Here is a 13,151-nt window from a genome sequence, read left to right as displayed (position 1 = left end):
ATCAATTAATTGCGATTTGATTAACCAAAAAAAAAAAAAAAAGACACTCAAAAAGTGTCAAATGCGGTTTGATCACCCAAATTACTCAAATGCTTCAGTAAAACTGTAAAAGCTTTCATTTGGGCTTATTAAGGCTTTAACAGAAAGGGCCCATAAAATTAGTTACGGGTCACGATGGAAATTATGAATGGGTCTCTACGGGTCACCACGGATTTCAAATGATGATCTTGTTCATTCGTTGATGGGCTACATGAAAATCCATGTATACAAATATACATAGGTGGGTCGTTACGATTTACATAAGTACATTTTATCTTCAAAATATATATCGCTTCACTTCGACAACAATCTCTCAAACCTACTTAAATACGAAGCTGAAATCAAACCAAGCGAAACATTTTTCAATCAATCAATCAACCAAACCAATATACACCATACCTAGCTAGAAGTCTTTTTTTTTTTTTTTTAACCTGGGGGTATCCCGGACCTATGGAAGGACTCAAACTAATCCCCAAGAGGAGGTGCATCCTACGGATAGACCATTTTTCTGGATATACAAATGGGTCATAAAGCATATACCCATATCTGTGTGGAGTGTCCAGAGACATCATAAGGTAGTTCCCTCCGGCAAGGTTCGAATTCACAACCTAGGTGTAGGAAGGAGTCTGTCCTTACCATTGGGCCACGATGTTCCGGACAGCTAGAAGTCTTTTTGTGTGAACTTATCATCACTTGATAAAAAATATAACTAGTAAGTATTGTGTATGTTGTTGCATGATTGCATCCAGGCTAGATGCATCATATATACATGCTTCATCAGTGGAAACAGTACATCATTATGACAGCAAGTTGTGTGAGATCAACTGATGAGAGATGATGAATTTTGTTCATAAATAAATGTAAACCCAAAGTTTGGCATGTCGAATTGAATTATTATGTTAGAGGCCATTGATTTTGAAATAAATAATACATTTCACTATGGGACGTTTTCTTTCTGTGGTATATCTACAATTTTAATTAATGAGCTCATCCACTAGTACAAATTTCACTTATTATGCAGGAAATAGTCTGGAAAAATAGTTATGCATGGTTCTGATTCCTTCAGTAAATTATCCTGAATTTTACAAGAAAATATTAATGACAAGAGCCGTTGTGATAAGAGTGATATTAAATTAATTTCCCATTTAAAATACGTACCCGAACTAATATTAAAACCCGATATATCTTAATAATGATCTAATGATTAGCATAATTTTCTTGTTAGAAACTGATTGTTCAAAGTTAGGTAACATATTCAAAACCGACACTAGCATTGTTATCTTTGGTATGATGGGTTGTTAAATGTTATAAATTGTGTGGTGGTTGTGGAAAGTTGTATGTTTGAAGCCAAAAGCATAAAATGTATGATAACTACGTAGAAACCCGAAAATCAAATGAAAAAATGGTTTGGGTAAACGTACTTTAAGCAAAACATTCAACGAAATCGGCGTGCCCTTAACTACCTCACCAATTATAATATTTTCCGCAACATATGCATGCACGTTTCTCATCCATTAGATTTTTTTTTTGAATGTATTAATTTTATTTCTTCTAGGAGAAAAATAAATAAAAATAAAATAGATAACTGGAATTTGGACCATAAAAATGTATAGTCAACATGCATTCTCTCGTTAGTCACCTACCTGACCAGTATCACTAACATTGCCGCGTTATGTCTGAGTAGGGAACTCTGTTTGTTCTCTTTGTATTGGGCGGCAAATTTTCCAAAAGTCATTTCTCAGAACTGAGGATTAAATTTTAAGTGGTGCCATTATGAGTTTAAGAGACTAGAACGTGAAACTGAAACCAATGGGTGCAATGTGAAGTTATTACAACTTGAACTACCAATTACTTGAGAAAAGCACTTACAATTATTTTTTCTGATGATTTCACTGGGTCAACTGCCACTCCTCCATTGCAGCTAGGCCCGCCCTTGGTTTTAACATATACAGTTTGAACGAGTAGCTAGTTGGTCACACGTTCGGACACTGTTGTTATATTTATTAGAACAGCTCTTTGAGCTTAGTTGGGTTACTAAGAGCATCTTTATTACCGAGTCCTTAATAATTGGTCCTTAAACTTTTTTTTATCCGATTTAAAAATAAAAATAAAAACAAACCAATCACGGGCTGCCACGTTTCAGTGGGGTCCGCAAACAGTACAGAGACCAGACCAAAATGTCTTTTAGTTAGGGACTTTCTCTCTCGGTTCTGGTGTTTTTGTGGATCCCCTCTTCTTAAGGACCAAACTAAGGACTCCAATAATGTTGCTCTTAAGTGGTATTGATTAATTTCTATGTTTTTGGTTCATGCATGCCACACCTTGTGTTCCATTTGGCTGTGTTGATGTTGAAGACCAGTGCATTCTTTTCAATTGTGACAAAATATATCAATATCGGCTCATTAAAAAGCCCGATCTAGAAAGAGCTGCATAGATAACACAAAATATCAGCCAGAAAACGAATTTTGTTAAATTCTAGTCTTTAAATTTTGAATTTCGGCAATATGGTACAAACCAACTGAATTGTCTAATTTGGATCTTTGATTGTTGTAAGATACCAATATAGTTTTCTTTTATTAGAAAAAGAAGACGACACATGCAAAGATGGGTGGAGATGACTTTTGTCTTTAATTATTGTTTGATATGAATCTAAGCAACATATTATAAGATATAAACCATAATATAAATTCAGTGAGATTTTAAATTAGTTTATCCTAAGTTTGCTTAGTTTTTCCGGGTGAAGCGCTTGACGATAACATGCATGATCTTTTTTCATCTACACGTTATTATATTACCGAACGTCGCATGTCTTCAATATTTAATGCGCTGACTTCCTTTTTTTTTGCTAAACAATGGCGTTGACTTTACGTAACTGTAGCTGAGCATGATCTATATACATTCAACCTCAGCTAGGGTTTTAAGCTGATTATATATACACATTTTTCAGTGACAAAAATCATGTGCGCATAGTATACTAGTAAATACCATATTCATTTGGAGTATATGTAGTTGATGACAGTAAAAACAGCGGTGATATTATATTCATAAGTAGGAAGAATCAAAGTCGAGACAGTCCAAAGCAAATGCCAAAATAGGATAAGCACATCGAAGAGGAAAGAACCGATGTTGACTTTCTAGAAGTTTAAAAAATGTCAACACGTGTATGCGTAAACTATTACGAGTCTTTTCTCTTTTTGGTGACGATGTTATCCACTTCTATGAATCAGATAACTTTGACGAATTAACATCCAGTTATGTCATGTGACTACGTACTTCAGTACATCTCCGTCGATACAGATTTTAGGTTCTGATGCGAATAACTAACGAACCAAGATACAACAGAATGCGTAAATTTAACTAACCAGTATATGTACAAGCAACTCATTACGTATATATATTTAAGATTTCGTTATCATTCTATCTATTTGTATGTTTATTCTTTATTTACATGAATATATCGTTTCATATAAATTGTTACGTACCATATATACTACCACGTACCAGCTTATGTATGTTTTCTTCTTTTCTTCCATTCCTACGTGACTTCGTCTATTATAAAATAAATTTTCCATGATAACAGGTATTCCCTCCGTTTCATATTGTTTGAAGTTTTAGGGAAATATTTTTGTTTCAAAATGTAAGTAGTTTTCATATTTCTAGGTAATTCACTACAAGAAAATCAAAAATTTCTGACCGAACTTCTGACCGATATTTTTTTGGTCGGATATTTCTGACAGATTTCCAACAGAACTCTGATTTGGTCAGAACTTTCCGACAGCTACAAAGTCGACAGAAAACGGTCGAACATTTCCGACCGTTTACCGACGGCAATAATTTAAAATATTATCCGACTGAAATCTGTCGAAAATTTCTGACCGAACACAGTCGTCGGACATCGGTCAGAAATTTCCAACGGATTTCTAACCAAAATTCGAACGTTTTTATAGCCGTTGGAAATCGGTCAGAAACGGTCAAAGTTCCGTCAGAAATTTGTCTTTAAATATCAGAACACCAGTTCTGGCTCATTCACAAAATCAATTATAAAAAACAATTCTCTACAATACAAAATGTCTTCCTCAAATCATAATGAATATTTTAGGTCTTGGATGGATCACAATCATCAAGATCCATATACTGGACTTTTGACAGAAGAGTTTGCGGAAGGTCTTCAACAATTCATGTCATTTGCCTCAAACCAGCCGAGAACTTTGGAAACGGGTAAGATGTACTGTCCTTGTCCAATTTGTCAAAATCGTAGATTTGGTACAGTTAGTGGTGTATGGAAGCACTTATATAATAGAGGATTTATGGCGGGTTATAAAGTTTGCTATTCGCATGGTGAAACTGATTCTATGGTGAATTTCGGTAGTGCTAGTGAAGAAAATAACATGGGGGGGGGTTAGGAGAACAACAAGGTGGCTTAGATGAACAAATAGGAACTGTTCAAATGGTTGAAGATAGGTATAGAGTAGAGGAACCAAACTTTGAAGTGCAGAAATTTTATGATATGTTAGATGCAGCAAAACAGCCGTTATATGATGGTTGTAGAGATGGTATTTCACCTCTTTCAGCTGCAACAAGGATGATGTCTATTAAAACAGATTATAACTTAAGCGAAGATTGTGTTGATGCGATAGCTGGTTTTGTGAAAGATATATTGCCGGAAGATAACCTTTCACCAGCTACCTATTATGAGATACAAAAGTTAGTTTTAGGGTTGGGTTTGCCCTATCAAGTGATAGATGTTTGCATCGACAACTGTATGCTATAGTGGAGAAGGGATGTTGATCGTACTAGTTGTCGATTTTGTCACAAACCACGGTTTCAAAAAACAAGTCGAAAGACTAAAATCCCGTATAAGAGAATGTGGTACTTGCCAATAACAGACCGACTAAAGAGGTTATACCAATCCAAACATACCGCCGAGGCTATGAGATGGCATGGTGAACACAACAGCAACGGAGAAATTGCTCATCCATCAGATGCAAAAGCCTGGCAACATTTTGAGTCAGTGTATCCTAGTTTTGCATCTGAGAGAAGAAATGTTTACCTTGGATTAAGTACGGATGGATTCAACCCATTCGGAAGCCATGGGAGACAATATTCTCTTTGGCCAGTTATTGTAACACCATACAATTTACCTCCATCATTGTGCATGAAACGAGAGTTTCTCTTTCTCACAATTCTAGTTCCTGGTCATGCGCATCCTAAAAGATCCCTTGATGTTTATTTGCAACCATTGATTCATGAGTTGAAAATGCTATGGGCCGAAGGAGTTGAAGTGTATGATATATCTGCTAGACAGAATTTTATAATGCGTGCAGTGCTTATGTGGACCATAAGTGACTTTCCCGCATACGGAATGTTATCTGGATGGACAACACATGGAAGATTAGCGTGTCCCTACTGTCAAGATAACACAGATGCGTTTCAACTGAAGAATGGAAGGAAGACATGTTGGTTTGATTGTCATAGACGATATCTACCCCATGACCATCCGTATCGAAAAAGCACCACTTTGTTTACTAAGAACAAAAAGGTGTTTGATGGTCCGCCACCAGAAATAGATGGAAAATCTATCCTGACTCAACTCAGAGATTTTGGTGTGGAATCGACAACTAAATGTGGGGGAAATGGGCATGATCCAGTTTATGGATATGGCGAAAATCACAACTGGCACAAGAAAATTATTTTTTGGAAGTTGCCGTATTGGGAGAACCATCTACTTAGGCATAATTTAGATGTGATGCATATAGAGAAGAATATCTTTGACAACATCATGAATACCATTCTCAAAGTCAAGGGAAAGACGAAAGACAACCTGAAGTCCAGATTAGACTTGCCAGATATATGTGCCCGGGAATCTCTCCACGTGGATGGGAGAGGAAAAATTCCAATGCCTATTTATCGGTTAGATGCAGCTGCAAAGCAAGAGTTCTTCGACTGGATTATAGATAGCGTCAAATTCCCAGATGGATATGCGTCTAATCTAAGGAACTATGTTAATCGCGAAGAAGGAAAGTTTTCTGGTTTGAAAAGTCTTGATTGTCATGTCATGATGCAGCGTCTTCTCCCATTTTGCTTTGCTGGTCTTCTTCCAAAACATGTACATGAAGCAATAGCAGGTAAATTTAGTATTCAATAACTTCTTCACATGTTACATAATATCTTTTCATATCTAACATAATTTTTCCTTTGTTACAGGAATAGCAGCTTTCTTTCGAGATTTGTGCTCGAGATCATTAACAGCAGATGGAATCAGAAACTTGAAAGAAAAGATTCCGATTATCCAAAGCAATCTCGAGAAGATTTTTCCACCTTCCTTTTTTGATGTTATGGAGCATCTTCCAATCCATCTCGCTCGAGAAGCAGAACTTGGGGGCCCGGTGCAATATCGATGGATGTACCTGGTTGAGCGTTCTATGTATCATTTCAAGCAGAAAGTGAAAAATTTAAGCCGAGTTGAGGGTTCTATTGTTTCACAAAGCATCAATGAGGAAACATCCCAGTTCGCTGCTCACTATTTTGCCCCTGAAGTACAAACTAAAAGTCGAAAACCATCAAGACATGATGATGGAGGGCAGAGAACAGTTTATCCTGTCGAGGTGCCTACCATATTTTCCCAAATTGGTCGATTAAGTGGAAAAGGAAAAAATAGAAGACTCACCGAACAAGAGCACATGCACTTACATAAGTAAATTTTAGCAAACTGCGAAGAAGTAATGACATATGAAAGGTAGTTCTGTTTTAGTATGATATATTAAGAATCCTATTTTGTAAATAAATTTGTAACTAATTATGATTTCAATGGCAGGATTTACATGGAGCAAATAAGGGGTGCATATCCTAATTACACTGAAGATCAGTTTTCTGCACTAAAGGAAAACGAGTTCGTAAATTGGCTAAAATTCTATGTAAGTTTTTTGAAATCTATTCTCTGTTACTTCTGAATTTTTGATTTTTTGTACATGGTGCATTACTTAAATTTGTGACTACTATGCAGGTAAGGTTTCTCTTGTCCAGAGGAGATCCTATTCAGCCATGGTTAGAGGAGTTGGCCCTTGGTCCCAAATTTGTTGCTGTGTCGTACCCGATGTATTGCACAAGTGGATATGCTTTTAAGATTTTCAGCGAAAACACTACGCAGCCAACTATAAATCATGGTATATCTGCTAGATCTGGCGAAGTAATCTACTATGGTATTTTGCGTGAGATATTGGAGATTCACTATCCGGGGATCCTTAATTTGAGGTGTGTTGCCTTCTTTGCTGATTGGTACAACCTGATCGTTGGATATGGTGTACGAATTGACGAGTTCAGAGTAACATCAGTTCATTCCAGAAGAAGTCTTGCAAACTATGATCCGTTCATTCTGGCTTCACAAGCTGATCAAGTAACTTATATTCGGTATCCTCGTGTGAGGAATAAACAAGACCCTTGGGTCACCGTGACCCATATAACTCCACGGGGGAAATTGGAAGGAGTTTCGGATAAGGCTGCGATGCAACAATCCTCGAGCAATGCCATAGGTGATCTTCATGTTGATGGCACCGAAATCGATCTTGTTGTTGATTTTACTGGTGTAGGTGCCACCGAAGTATTCTCAGATTCGGAGTCGGAGAACGGAGAATTCAACGAACACTCGGGTTCGTCAGCTACCAATTCGTCTAATTCGGATTAATTAAAACTTTTATAATTCAGAAAGATATTATATCTGTTGTAATGTTTAAGAGAAAATATTTTTTAGTAAGTTTAAGTACTTTTAAATAAAATATTTTGTCATATGTTTTATTTTATTTTAATGAATGTTTCAAAGTGGATATTTTTTTTTTAAAAAATATACAATATTTTTTTAAAAAATATTATAAGTTAGAAAGATATTATATATTTTGTAATGTTTAAGAGAAAATATTTTTTAGTAAGTCTGCGTACTTTTAAATAAAATATTTTTTCTGGTCCGACGGATTTCTGACCGGTTTTGGTCGGAATTTTCTGACCGGTTTCCAACCATTATTGCGGTCGGAAAGGGTTTTATATATTCAGAAACGCATTAACCCTAATCCCTGTCCTCCCCCTCTAGACGAAATCGCCTCCTTGCTTCATCCCTATCTCCGTCGATCTCCCCACTCGGTTCTGCGTCGCTCTCCCCTCCGTTCTCCATCGCTCTCCCCTCTGTTCTCCGTCGCTCTCCCCCTCCGTTCGCCGTCGCGCTCCCCCTCCGTTCGCCGTCGATCTCGCGGTCCCCACTCGGTTCTGCGTCGCTCTCCCCTCCGTTCTCCATCGCTCTCCCCTCTGTTCTCCGTCGCTCTCCCCTCTGTTCTCCGTCGCTCTCCCCCTCCGTTCGCCGTCGCGCTCCCCCTCTGTTCGCCGTCGATCTCGCGGTCCCTTCATTCCGTCGAGCTCGCGGTCCCTTCATTCTGTCGAGCTCGCGGTCCCTTCATTCCGATCTCTCTCCCTCTCTCTCTCTCTCTCTCGAAAATCTCAGCCGAAAGATGTAAGTTTTATGACTTTCGTCTGTTTAGTTTAGGTTTTAGGGCAAATGATTTCTCGTTATGATGATGATAGATAGCTTCTTGTCCTGCTTCGTCTGAATGGTTGATTATCGGGTTTGATTATGGAAAAAATTCCCGTCTATGATTTTGATAGATTCTTGATCTGTTATGTCGTTAATGAATCGGCTGTTTTTATTTTGTCAAATGATTTGGTCGGTTATGTCGTTAAGTCTGTGTCAAAAACATTTCAATTCTTGTTCTAAGTGTTAATTTTTTTTTACTCGAGGTCTTATGCGGATTTTCTGGCCGGTTCTTTTCCATCTGCCTCGTCTGCTGGTCTGGGTTCCCCGGCTACACAAGGAACAAGTGTCCCTCAGCCACAGCCAGCATCAATCATCGAGGATAGGTTACTGAACGAGTTGTTGGTGGCACCAGGACGAGAGTTGCTTCCTAAACTGAGCCCAAATGGAGAACCAAATACTAGCTGGTAAATTTTGAATTCTTTATCTAATCATTTCTATTTTGCTATGTGCTTATGTATTCATTGTTATAGGTTTAGGCGAAGTAATCGCAATGCAATTTGCAAGTCGATTTTGAAGTGCTTTCACAGTCTCCTTGAGTTGCCTTATCCGACGTATGCACATGTTCCATTAGAAATTCAGAAGATGTGGCTCCGTTCATTTGCGGTAATGTCTTTTTGTAATGTAAATGTCCGCTTGGTTACAGATTAATTTCGACTTATGCATATGTTTGTTGTGTTTGCACGTTCATTGCAGCAAGATTGGAACTGGGACCCTCCTTTCACCAATGATGTGCGGACAGCCTTTAATTTGCAGGCTAGAAAGCAGTACACGAGCAACGTGACTGAGTGGAAGAAAAAGTGGAGGCTGAAGAAGGATAAACCCTTATGTCTGAATCAAGATGTGTGGGAAGGGTTTAAAGCCTATTGGCAGCTCGATGCTACTGCACATATTGCAGCTACCAATTCTGTTAATAGAAGAAGCAAACGTGGTGGAAAAGGTGAAGCAGTACACAATGGTGGTGCTAAGACACGAGAGGAACGTGAGATAGAAATGGTAAGCGGTATTTTATTTTTTTCAATTTTATTAATTTCATCATATACATTGAACTGATACTCTTATATCATTTGTGTGTTTATTGGAAGACTGCTGAAAGGGGTGGAGTGCCACCAGATTGGTTAGAATTGATGAGGGATATGCACACCAATAAACAAACCGGTGAGGTGCAAGATCCTGTTGCGAGAGAGCTGTTGGCAACTCTGAGTAAGCTGAAGGAGGACAAAGAAGCACAACTTCAGCAGTCTCAGTTGTCTGCGAATGATGGATCTACAGCTTCTAACATGCTGTCCCGCGAAGAGATCAACCAACTGGTTCTCGAGGTATGTCTACTTTATGTGGTCAGTTGTTATTTTTTTTTCTCCAGCCAATAACTTAGAATTTTAGGATTCGTTCTCAAGCTTGTAATATAGGTTTGGTTTCACTTCGGTAGAACTGTCAGTTTGAATTCAGTTAAGGGTTGTGTGACTTTGTATATAGAAAAACAGAAACCGAGCCAGTTTATTTCTTCTCCAGTTAGATTTTGGAGCGGTTACTTCAAATCCAGCTGCTTGAATGTTATCATGTTATATTTATAGTTCTTATAAAATTTTAAAATCTTTCTACTCTTCTTTTGTAGAATGTTCCTATTAAGAAGGGTCGTCGGTATGGTATCGGTCGTACCTCCGAAGCTATCTCAACCTCATTATCTCAACACTCTGTTTCTTCCTCGAGTATTCTTCAGTATATGGATCGGATGAAGACGGAGCTTGATGAAGAGCGGACAAAACGTCAAGCTATTGAGGAAGAGCTTCGTCGCGTGACCGTTTTCATTTCCAACCTTTGCCCCGAGCAGTTCTCTGCAACTCAAACCCAGCCGGACTCTGCAACCCAAAGCCCCGACGATCGATGTTTCTAGTAAGGAACTTTGGGTTTTTTTTTACTTGCTGGACATTTGCCAACCGTTTTGGTATGTTTTTTTTAACTTTTTTTGGTGTGATTAATCACTTTGGTATGTTTGTACAATCTATGACCATGTAAATTAATTACTTTATGTATGTTTGTTTAACTTTGCAAATTTTATTATAAAATTTTGACTTTTAAAATTCACAATCGAACTACCATTTCAGTATTTTATATTTTAAACCGAAATAAGCGTTTCTGACCGATGAACCTGTCAGAAATATCCGACCGATGAACCCGTCAAAACTTTCCGACCGCTATTTCGGTCACTATTTTCTGACCGAAACACCCGTCAATCGTTTCCGACCGCTACTATGGTCAGAAGTTTCTGAAGGATATTTCTGACGGACGTTCCGTCGGAAATTTCCGACCGAAATAATTCGTCAGTTTTCGGTCAGACATATTTGACCATTTCTGACCGAAAAAAAATTTCTGACCGAAAAAAAATTTCTGACCATATAGATCTGACGGTCAGTTCCGTCGGAAATCCGTCAGAGCAGGCCATTTCCGACCGTTTTCCAACGGATATGACGGTCAGAAATTACTCATTTTCTTGTAGTGATTTTTACATTTATTGAATACAGTATGACCAATCAAATTAAATAGATTTATTTTTTATTGGTTAAATTATATCTAACTCATTTATTATAAAATACTTTTTAATAACATAATAATTTTCTTAATTTTCGTGTTTTTAATTATGAAACGGAAGGAATATAAATATAGAGTCTAGAAACGACCTAACGAGGAAGAAACCTAAGTGTCAAAAAGGAGTAATGGCATAGGATATAGTATAATTACGAGGAAGATATTTGACCGGGTGCATCAAAATGTCAAAGGAAAAGTGGAGAGTCGGTAGAATGAAAGCTAGCAACAGAGAGAAATAGAGACTCACACGAGAACACATTTTAAAATGGTCCAGGCCTTCTTAAGTGAATGTTCACAACACGTTTGATCAACTCTTCCTTTCTTTGTCACACTTCTTCCTTCTTCGCGCTTCTCTATGTTTCGTCAACTATATTTACTGTTATATCTACATTTATTGTTTGACTTTTTCGTCCTTCTATAGATGTCGACAAATTTTTTATTGATAAGTATCATAAATATGGAATTAGGCAAGATATCGATTTTTGATAAAAAAAAAAAAAGAAGATATCGATTAAGATTTCAAAGGCTGGTCCCGATGCACATGTAGCCAAACCTACATTAAATTGTGGTTAGAGCGAAATATTAGAAAGAGTCGCAGTGCAATGTTAGAGTAAATGATATTACCTCTGTTCCCGAAAATATAATTTTCTAGATTTATTTTTTGTTCTAAAATGATAAATTTTCTAAAAATTTAAGGTATTTTTAGTAGTTAATGTTTAAAAATTGTATATTTTTAAGAAATATTAATTGAAAATATTTGAATTGGTTAAATACTATTGATTGATATTTATTGAAAAATGTATAATAACATAAATAATAAATTTAATTGTAAACATTTATTATATTTTTAATATGCGTGAATACTATAGAAATTTTTTATTTTGGGAACAGAGGTAGTAGGTATGGTTGCCGATGGAGTGCACTGGTGAGATGTGTTTAATACAGAATTCATCTAACTTGAATTATCGTATTGATGTCTTCATCAGTAAGTTTGGTCCAGTGAAAGTAATTAGACTGTCTAGTGTTTAGATATATATAGGTAAGGTTGGGATTATATATCGCATAGGTGACATGAGTTGTCGTTCGGTTCAAGATTTAGATCGAGTTGGATAGTGACTTGTCTTTTATCTATTCGTACATGGGTACATGTCATGTCTTTTGGTTAGGATCAATTCTTGTACCGAAAACATGTTAGGTTTTTGTCTAAAGTGTTTCCAATTGAAGTCAATATATGTTTCATGTTTGCATTCCCGATTCCCAAATACAAACAAAATATATTGTATTAATATTTTGTTGAAATACACTGAGACCATTATGATCATAAGAAAAAACAACACAACTTATTTTAGCAATCAAAACGTTCATTTTCGTTATTTCATGTGATGTGTTATACAAGCTCTCCACATTTACGTATAAAACTCGAAATTTCTTTTAATTATTCTTTCCTCTGAGAATGTCAAACATGGAACCACCCATAATTTCCATGAATCAATTTATACTTTTCAACAAAAAGGGGAAACAACACTATAAGTTTTGAAAAATGTGCAGATTTTTTTGTAATAAAAAGAAAGGGCCGGTCACCAACTGCATAACCTAATAAGTTGTTATAAAGCTCTGCAGAAAAAGTGCACTCTCTTTGAAACTTGGGAAACAGATCAAATGCGCGTTTTAATACTATATAAGTAAGCGTGTTCACATAACGTTATGTTTTTGTGAAGATATTAGGTTAAAATGAACTGTTATCAACTATGGTTATATATGGATAATGGTGACTTATTGAGGCCACGTAGTATCTTTTTTTGCTAATCAAAGTATTATATGTGGAAACTAAAAACTCGACATTTGTCGTAAAAGTAGCTGCTGACAACAACTAATTCGTTGGATTTCTAACCGTGATAGGGTTTTAATGATCGCAGTCCCATCCCTTAATGATCATTATAGTCAACGTCTCAAA

Source organism: Brassica napus, chromosome C5 (genome assembly GCF_020379485.1).
Source record: "Brassica napus cultivar Da-Ae chromosome C5, Da-Ae, whole genome shotgun sequence".
NCBI classification, from domain to species: domain Eukaryota; kingdom Viridiplantae; phylum Streptophyta; class Magnoliopsida; order Brassicales; family Brassicaceae; genus Brassica; species Brassica napus.
The sequence above is the reverse complement of the archived record's forward strand: the minus strand, read 5'-3'. Positions refer to the sequence as shown.